Below are 6,659 nucleotides of genomic sequence, written 5' to 3'. Positions count from 1 at the left end.
ACTGCCGTCGATACAGGAAACATGTAGACCTAATAAAGCTGAGAGTAGACCTAATAAAGCTGAGAATGAGGAAGTACAGTCAGAGACTGTTTTAGAGAATACTGGTAGGCCTATAGTTAAACAGGAATATAACCGGTAGAAAGTGTAGGCTACAACAATCCAAATAAAACTCGCGAGTTGATATTTTAAGATGCAGCTGCATCTTAAAATATCAACTCAAAACGTTAGCTTTGTAAGACCATAGAGTATGTGTTATATAAATGCCATGACGAAATGAAGGGACCGGACTAAGACACGTCTTAGTCCCTTCATTTCGTTTGACATTTATATAACACATACTCTATGGTCTTACAAAGCTAACGTTTTTGACCGATTACAATTTAATAATTTTTTGTGAGCTGGAGAGCTCTCCTTATGAGAAGTTAGCTATAGCTCTGTTTGCCATCATTCCAATGGGGAAACATCGCGGCTAGACTTTCGACATACATTGCATATATTTACACTTTGAATTTCGTCATGGTATTTATATAACACATACTCTATGGTCTTACAAAGCTAACGTTTTTGACCGATTACAATTTAATCATTTTTTGTGAGCTGGAGAGCTCTCCTTATGAGAAGTTAGCTATAGCTCTGTTTGCCATTCATTCCAATGGGGAAACCTCGCGGCTAGACTTTCGACATATGTGCTCGATTCGGGGGAAAGTCCTCTGGCGCCACTTAGTGTATCGCGTCGGGGTCACCACTTTGTGCGTTTCAAAATCCACTAAGTAGGCAAGGAGAAGATTTAAAAGTTTAACAAGTATTTATTTAAGTAAAATCATAAGAGCATAAACGTGTACACGGGTCCAATTGAGCAGGCACACAGGCTTCTCTCATCAGACTGAATTTTCTGGCTTATACATGAATTCATATATCAGTCTCTAAGAGCATTTTGATTTGTTTATTAAAAGTCGGAGGAGTACCGTGGTTTAGACTTAGCCTCCCCTGGTTGGTGCACAGACTGGTCCCAGTCTTTTGGCACACGCCCTCTTCATCAGTTCTTAGGCAGACTTTAACTATGCTGATGGTCAGAGAGAACAATGCGCCGCTGTTGCCTGTCACAGGTTGAGGAGTAACTTATTCTCATAGTCAAACTGATATCAAACTGATATTAACTTTGTTGCTGCACTCTTGTTGCTTTCTGACCACCGTCATTCAGTGCTGCTTTCTGCACGTACAACAGTATCCTTTTCTCATTTTGCATGACTAAGCTGTCACAGTGCTCTTCCACTAAACACAACTATAATGCAACTATGATTTGTATCCTCATAAAGCATAGCCAGCTTGACTGATTATTTTTATTTCTTACAGATCCCCCTTTTCACACCTCAGTTGTGAATACTACTAAGTTTAGGATTATATGGCCCTCAAACTGGTAAATAATTGGCCGCAATAGGGGAAGAAGAAGCAAGATTAATATAGCATAGCATTACATTGGTGATTCACTTCCTTCATTGTCCGAATCAGTCTCATCACCATCCTCCATCCCCAACAGGGGCATGGAGTAGGCTGGAGGAGCATCTTTCTGGGGATATTTTTTGGTCAGAGCCACATCAATCCATCTGTTCACCAGAGTGCGACAACAAGGGATGCAACAGCATCCACAACACACCAATATGCCCACAAACACTGCCACGGACATAAGCATGGAGAGCACAATTGCTTTGTATTTGCCAAAAACGTCCTCCAGCCAACTGGTGATGGGGTTTTCAGCCACACCCGAGTTCTCTGCTAGTTCGTTGGCTAGAGAGGTCAACCCCTCCAAGGCTCTAGTGATCCCAGGTAAAAAAGTAGTATACTTTAGTGTATTAGAAATATGAATGAAGTACATGAAGTATAAAACAAGTATGCTTCTACTTGTTGTGCTTTATTTAAAGAGTATTTAATATGTACTTTTTAAAAGTATACTTCAAAATAGATGTAATTAAGTTCAACTTCAGAGTCCAAAAAGTAAGTATACTAATTTACCAGTAATCAAATTATTTTTTAAATGTACTTTTTGAAAGTGTACTTTTTTGTTAATGTATTTTAAATTGTATAGAAGTTTATTTGGGTATTAAATTTGACATACTTAGAGTGGCAATTCAGTGTACTTATGGGAAGTATATTTTTTGGAAATTAATTGTTAGTATACTTTTTTAAAGTGTACTATGATCTCACTTCATTAGAAGTGTGACTTATGTACACTTTATACAGTACACTCTAAAATAAGTGTATTTTTAGTGGCATATCAGAGTACTTTCATAAAATATGTTAAAATACAAAAATGTATAGTGGTAACTTAGTGTACACTTATAGTAAGTACACTTATTTTTAATACAGAGTTAGTATAATTTTTGAAAGTGTACACTAATTTCACTTCATCAGTAGTGTAATCTTAGTACACTGTAAACAAAGTGCACTAAATATAAGTGTACTTTTATTAGCATGTCAAAGTACACTGAAAAAATGGGAAATAGCAGGTCTTTGAATTTACAAAAATGAATTTAGAATATGCTACGCAATTCATTTATATTCCTTTCAAGAACATGGTTCAATCTTGTAGACTTCATGTGTTTTTGTATAGATTCCTTTTGCGTTGATTGAAATTGATTGAATTGAAAATTTTAAATGATCGAATTAAGTTTGGTCACTACCGGAAATGGTATATTTGAATCAAATGGCGCCAGGAAATGTAGGTGGCACTTTTCGGGCACTGACACCAACCGTTTATATACTGTCTATAATAACTGTTTCAACAAGGACATCGCCAAAACAAGAAGAATGTGAAGAAGAATGTTGAGTATGTGTTGGCTGCGTGCAGGATTAATTCTACAGCAGCCATGTGTTGTCTTCTTCACGAAAAAGTAAGTTAACATCAATAAAAATGATTTTGTTCATGTTCATAATGTTTTTGTACTGCATGTAACGGTTACAAAAGTCCGTTCACTTTTATTGTGCATTCTATAAATATATCGGTTTTCTTGTAACTAAGTTAGCTAATACCATCACTAACTAGTAACTACTTAATTTAGCATTAATAATTGTGTTTCTCCCCCTGACGGTCCTGCTTCTAACAATGGTATTTCAATGTAGCTAACGTAATGTTAATGGCAGCCGGTGAAGAGGAGCCAGTCAGCCTCATGAGAATGAGTGTTAAGTGGTCGGGTTTAGTTCGCAACATTTAGATTACATTGATGCTGTTGTAACGTTTTTTGTTACGTTTTATGTAACAAAAAAAAAAGGTCCGTCAAGTTGTTTGGGCATAACGTTATATGTTGGTTTGCTAATAGCTAAGGTTAGCTAGCTAAGACCACAGGCTTACAAGTTCAATGTAACGTTGTGTAAGAACGAACGAGTGTTGTAGCTAAAAGTTATTCAGTTAGTGTGTGTGTGTGTGTGTGTGTGTGTGTGTGTGTGTGTGTGTGTGTGTGTGTGTGTGTGTGTGTGTGTGTGTGTGTGTGTGTGTGTGTGTGTGTGTGTGTGTGTGTGTGTGTGTGTCGGTTATATGCGGGAGGGTGCTGCTGACATGAAAATGTATCGGGGCAACTAACGTTAGCACAGTGTATGGGAACTCTTTTTTTTTTTTTTTTTTTTTAACCATGTCATTTTCCTAAATCTCTCTCCACTCCTGCACACTAAAGAAGCCCTCCATAAATCATTAAGTTTTCATATAAATGAAGCAGCGTTTTTAAGGTCGGACTCAAACTGGATTTTTAGACCCCCTTTGTGTCTTTGTTGTGTGCTATATTTTGTGTGGTCTTTTAATTATTGAGTCAATGTGCTTGGTTCACCTCACTGATTCTAAATGTTTTCTTTCATAGGATCCTATTTGAACAGCATACACAATCAAATGCGTTAAGTAAGGTAAGTGCTGTCAGTGTCATATTTCTTTTTTCTTTGTATATTTCCTAAAAAAATTGAAAGTTACAGATGGAAACATTTATTTGTTTCTCAATTGTTTACAAATAAAAATGGACCTACTCTCACAGATATCGCCAATTTAAACTTTAACAGTTTCAGAAACTTCTTCTTTTTTTGAAAAACATTAAGATTTTAGAATTGTGGAAAGGTTATGTAATGTTATAGGTTATATTTTACATACCACAATTTATTGGCAAGAACGGCAAGGCCCAACGTCTACTTATTTTTCATCTTTCTCCTACTATATTCATCTTTTTGTCTCAATTTTAACCTTTCCTCTATTTATTTTCTTACTTATCTTCATATTTGTATCTTTCTTTGTCTTTACTGTCAATCTCTTTCCTACGTGTTTGGAGTTGACAGCAAGGCTAGTACCTTTGTAGTAACCATGTTGTAATATTCTTAGAGAAATATGTACCCATAGGACAGTGTACAAACCAGTTGACTTCAAAGTGTAGTGTGTTCAAAAAAAACAATGCAATCCACATGTTTATTTATGTTTATTACAGTTAATAATAATTAAATAATCTAAGTACTACTAAGTGTGGTAAATCCACATATTTTTGCAATCTGCACTTTAGTTTGTGTGATTTGTTTCTGACTTTCATATAAATGTTTACACCAGGCTTGGTCAGTGCTCAATATACTACTGTGATTGAAGTAGTTAAATAAAATGTCATTCATATAAATTCATGCATCACCTAATTTCATCATCACATCCAGACCTGGCCTCCAGGAAATAATCTTAATCTATCTAATCTTGTGTTATATATATAATACAGAAGACAAAGAGCTTTAAAAATTATTGCATATTAAATTGCAATCACAATATTTGTGGAAAAAAATCACAATTAGATTATTTTCTAAAATCGTTAGCCCTACTTACTACTCCCTTATGATTTAATACTTGTGTATTTGTTTCTCGATTGGTCTTATTGACTGCCTTTTTCTTTTCTTTTTTTAATAGGGCATGGATGAAGACGCCATCAACGAGGCCACTGAAGAAACCAGTGTTGGGATTTATGTTCTTAAAGAACATGCTTCAAGTGATGAACCAGGGGACATTGGTATTGTCCTTGAAGGCATCAAGATGTTGCAAGATCTTTATAATGTAGCATTACCTGTTGTTACGCTGTTTGGACTAATGTACAGTATGCCCTGAACTTCAGCTACCCTGCTCGCCTTCGATCCAAAAGATTTGCATGGAACTTGATGGAGGGAAACTTACCAACAAAGCACTTGCTCTAAAAAACAGGCTCTTCCAGTGAAAGGGCCAGAGAGACTGCGCCGTCAACCAAACAGCGTAGTTGTCCCTAAAGGCATCGTTGGTATGGCTGTACTCTTTGGACTAGTTTTTGTTTTTGTTTGAATTAACTGGACAGGATTTGCATGGAGCTGCATGGAAATAACCTTTTGTAAACCAAGCAAAAGTTTTCTCTCTAGAAAACAGACTCCATTAAAGACCAACAGGCATCTTTGGTACTGCTATACCAGATGGAATTTTTTTTTTTACACAGGGTTAAAAAATGTTGTCATTTGAAAAACTATTTTGAAAACAGAGTGCACAATTTAAAGGGTAACTTCGGGTTTTTCAACTTGGACCCTATGTTCCTCTGTTGTTGTTACTAATGGGAACAACGATCTTCAACATTGGTCCAGTATAAAGCGAGTAGGCCTGTCACGATAACAAGTTTTGCTGGACGATAAATTGTCCCAGAAATTATTGTGATAAACCATAATCTTGTCGTCCTGAGACCATTTTCATCTAATATAATGATAATGGCATAATAATGCAGGTACACTTTTTCAAAGATCAATAAACTTTTATTTTTAACACTAGAACTGGAAGACATCGTCCACAGCGGCGTATGTCCGAGCACGGCGGATATCGCTCATATTCTTTCTTTTTTTCTCTTTACGCTGCCTTTACTGTTTAAGGGTCCTGCTTTTGCCAATATCTGCTTTTGTGTTTTACTTTTGTGTCAATAATAAAGATCCTTTTCTGAAATGCAATTTATAATCTGTTGATGTAATGCACTTGAACTGAATTGTAATATAATACACTTGTAGTGTAATAGCAACATTCATGCTTAAGTATAACAAAATGGGGATAAAAGTACAGATGAAATATACTTCAAACAATTTGTTTCTACCTTACACTATAATAACATTGCACTGAAAGTACGTGTTTATGATGTTTAGGTTGTAATTGAACTTCACTACAAACACATTATTATTGTCATAGTGGGACACTTTAAAAGCACTAGAGATAGTTATGAAGTGCATTTGTAGATCACTTGAAATATCACAGAGGCATACTAAATTAACATAGTTTATAGTAATTATAAGTATGATAGCAGTATGAACAAAATATACTTAAGCGCAACTGTAAGTTGCGCTGCAATGCCTTTTTAAGTGTATTTCAATAAGAATGGCAACACAATGCAATTGTACTGTAAGTGCTTAATTGCTCATGAATCTTGATTTTCATTAGTGTATTTTAGTGTACTTGAAGTTTAAAAAAAGTTGTTCCATTTTAGTATACTATTTGCACTTGAAGTGTAGTCAAATAGATGTTAAGTTGAAGTTAATACATAATTGAATACACTTAACTATACTTGGATTTGACGAAAATAGTAAAAAATTTAGAAAATATACTTATTACACTTTATTAAAGTATATTTTTAATAGAATTTTTTTTCACCTGGGATGCT

At 35.2% G+C, this 6,659-nt stretch overlaps 1 long non-coding RNA gene across 1 annotated transcript; it reads left to right on the top strand.

Moving 5' to 3' along the window:
* Positions 1-2,727: 2,727 nt before the first annotated feature.
* Positions 2,728-5,942, top strand: LOC114564139 (uncharacterized). Its single transcript, XR_003693728.1, has 3 exons — positions 2,728-2,888; positions 3,846-3,888; positions 4,913-5,942. It is a non-coding gene; the product is annotated as an uncharacterized LOC114564139 (long non-coding RNA).
* Positions 5,943-6,659: the final 717 nt, after the last annotated feature.

The sequence above is a fragment of the Perca flavescens genome, chromosome 11, assembly GCF_004354835.1.
Source record: "Perca flavescens isolate YP-PL-M2 chromosome 11, PFLA_1.0, whole genome shotgun sequence".
NCBI lineage: Eukaryota > Metazoa > Chordata > Actinopteri > Perciformes > Percidae > Perca > Perca flavescens.
This window is presented reverse-complemented; position numbering and strand designations above follow the sequence as displayed.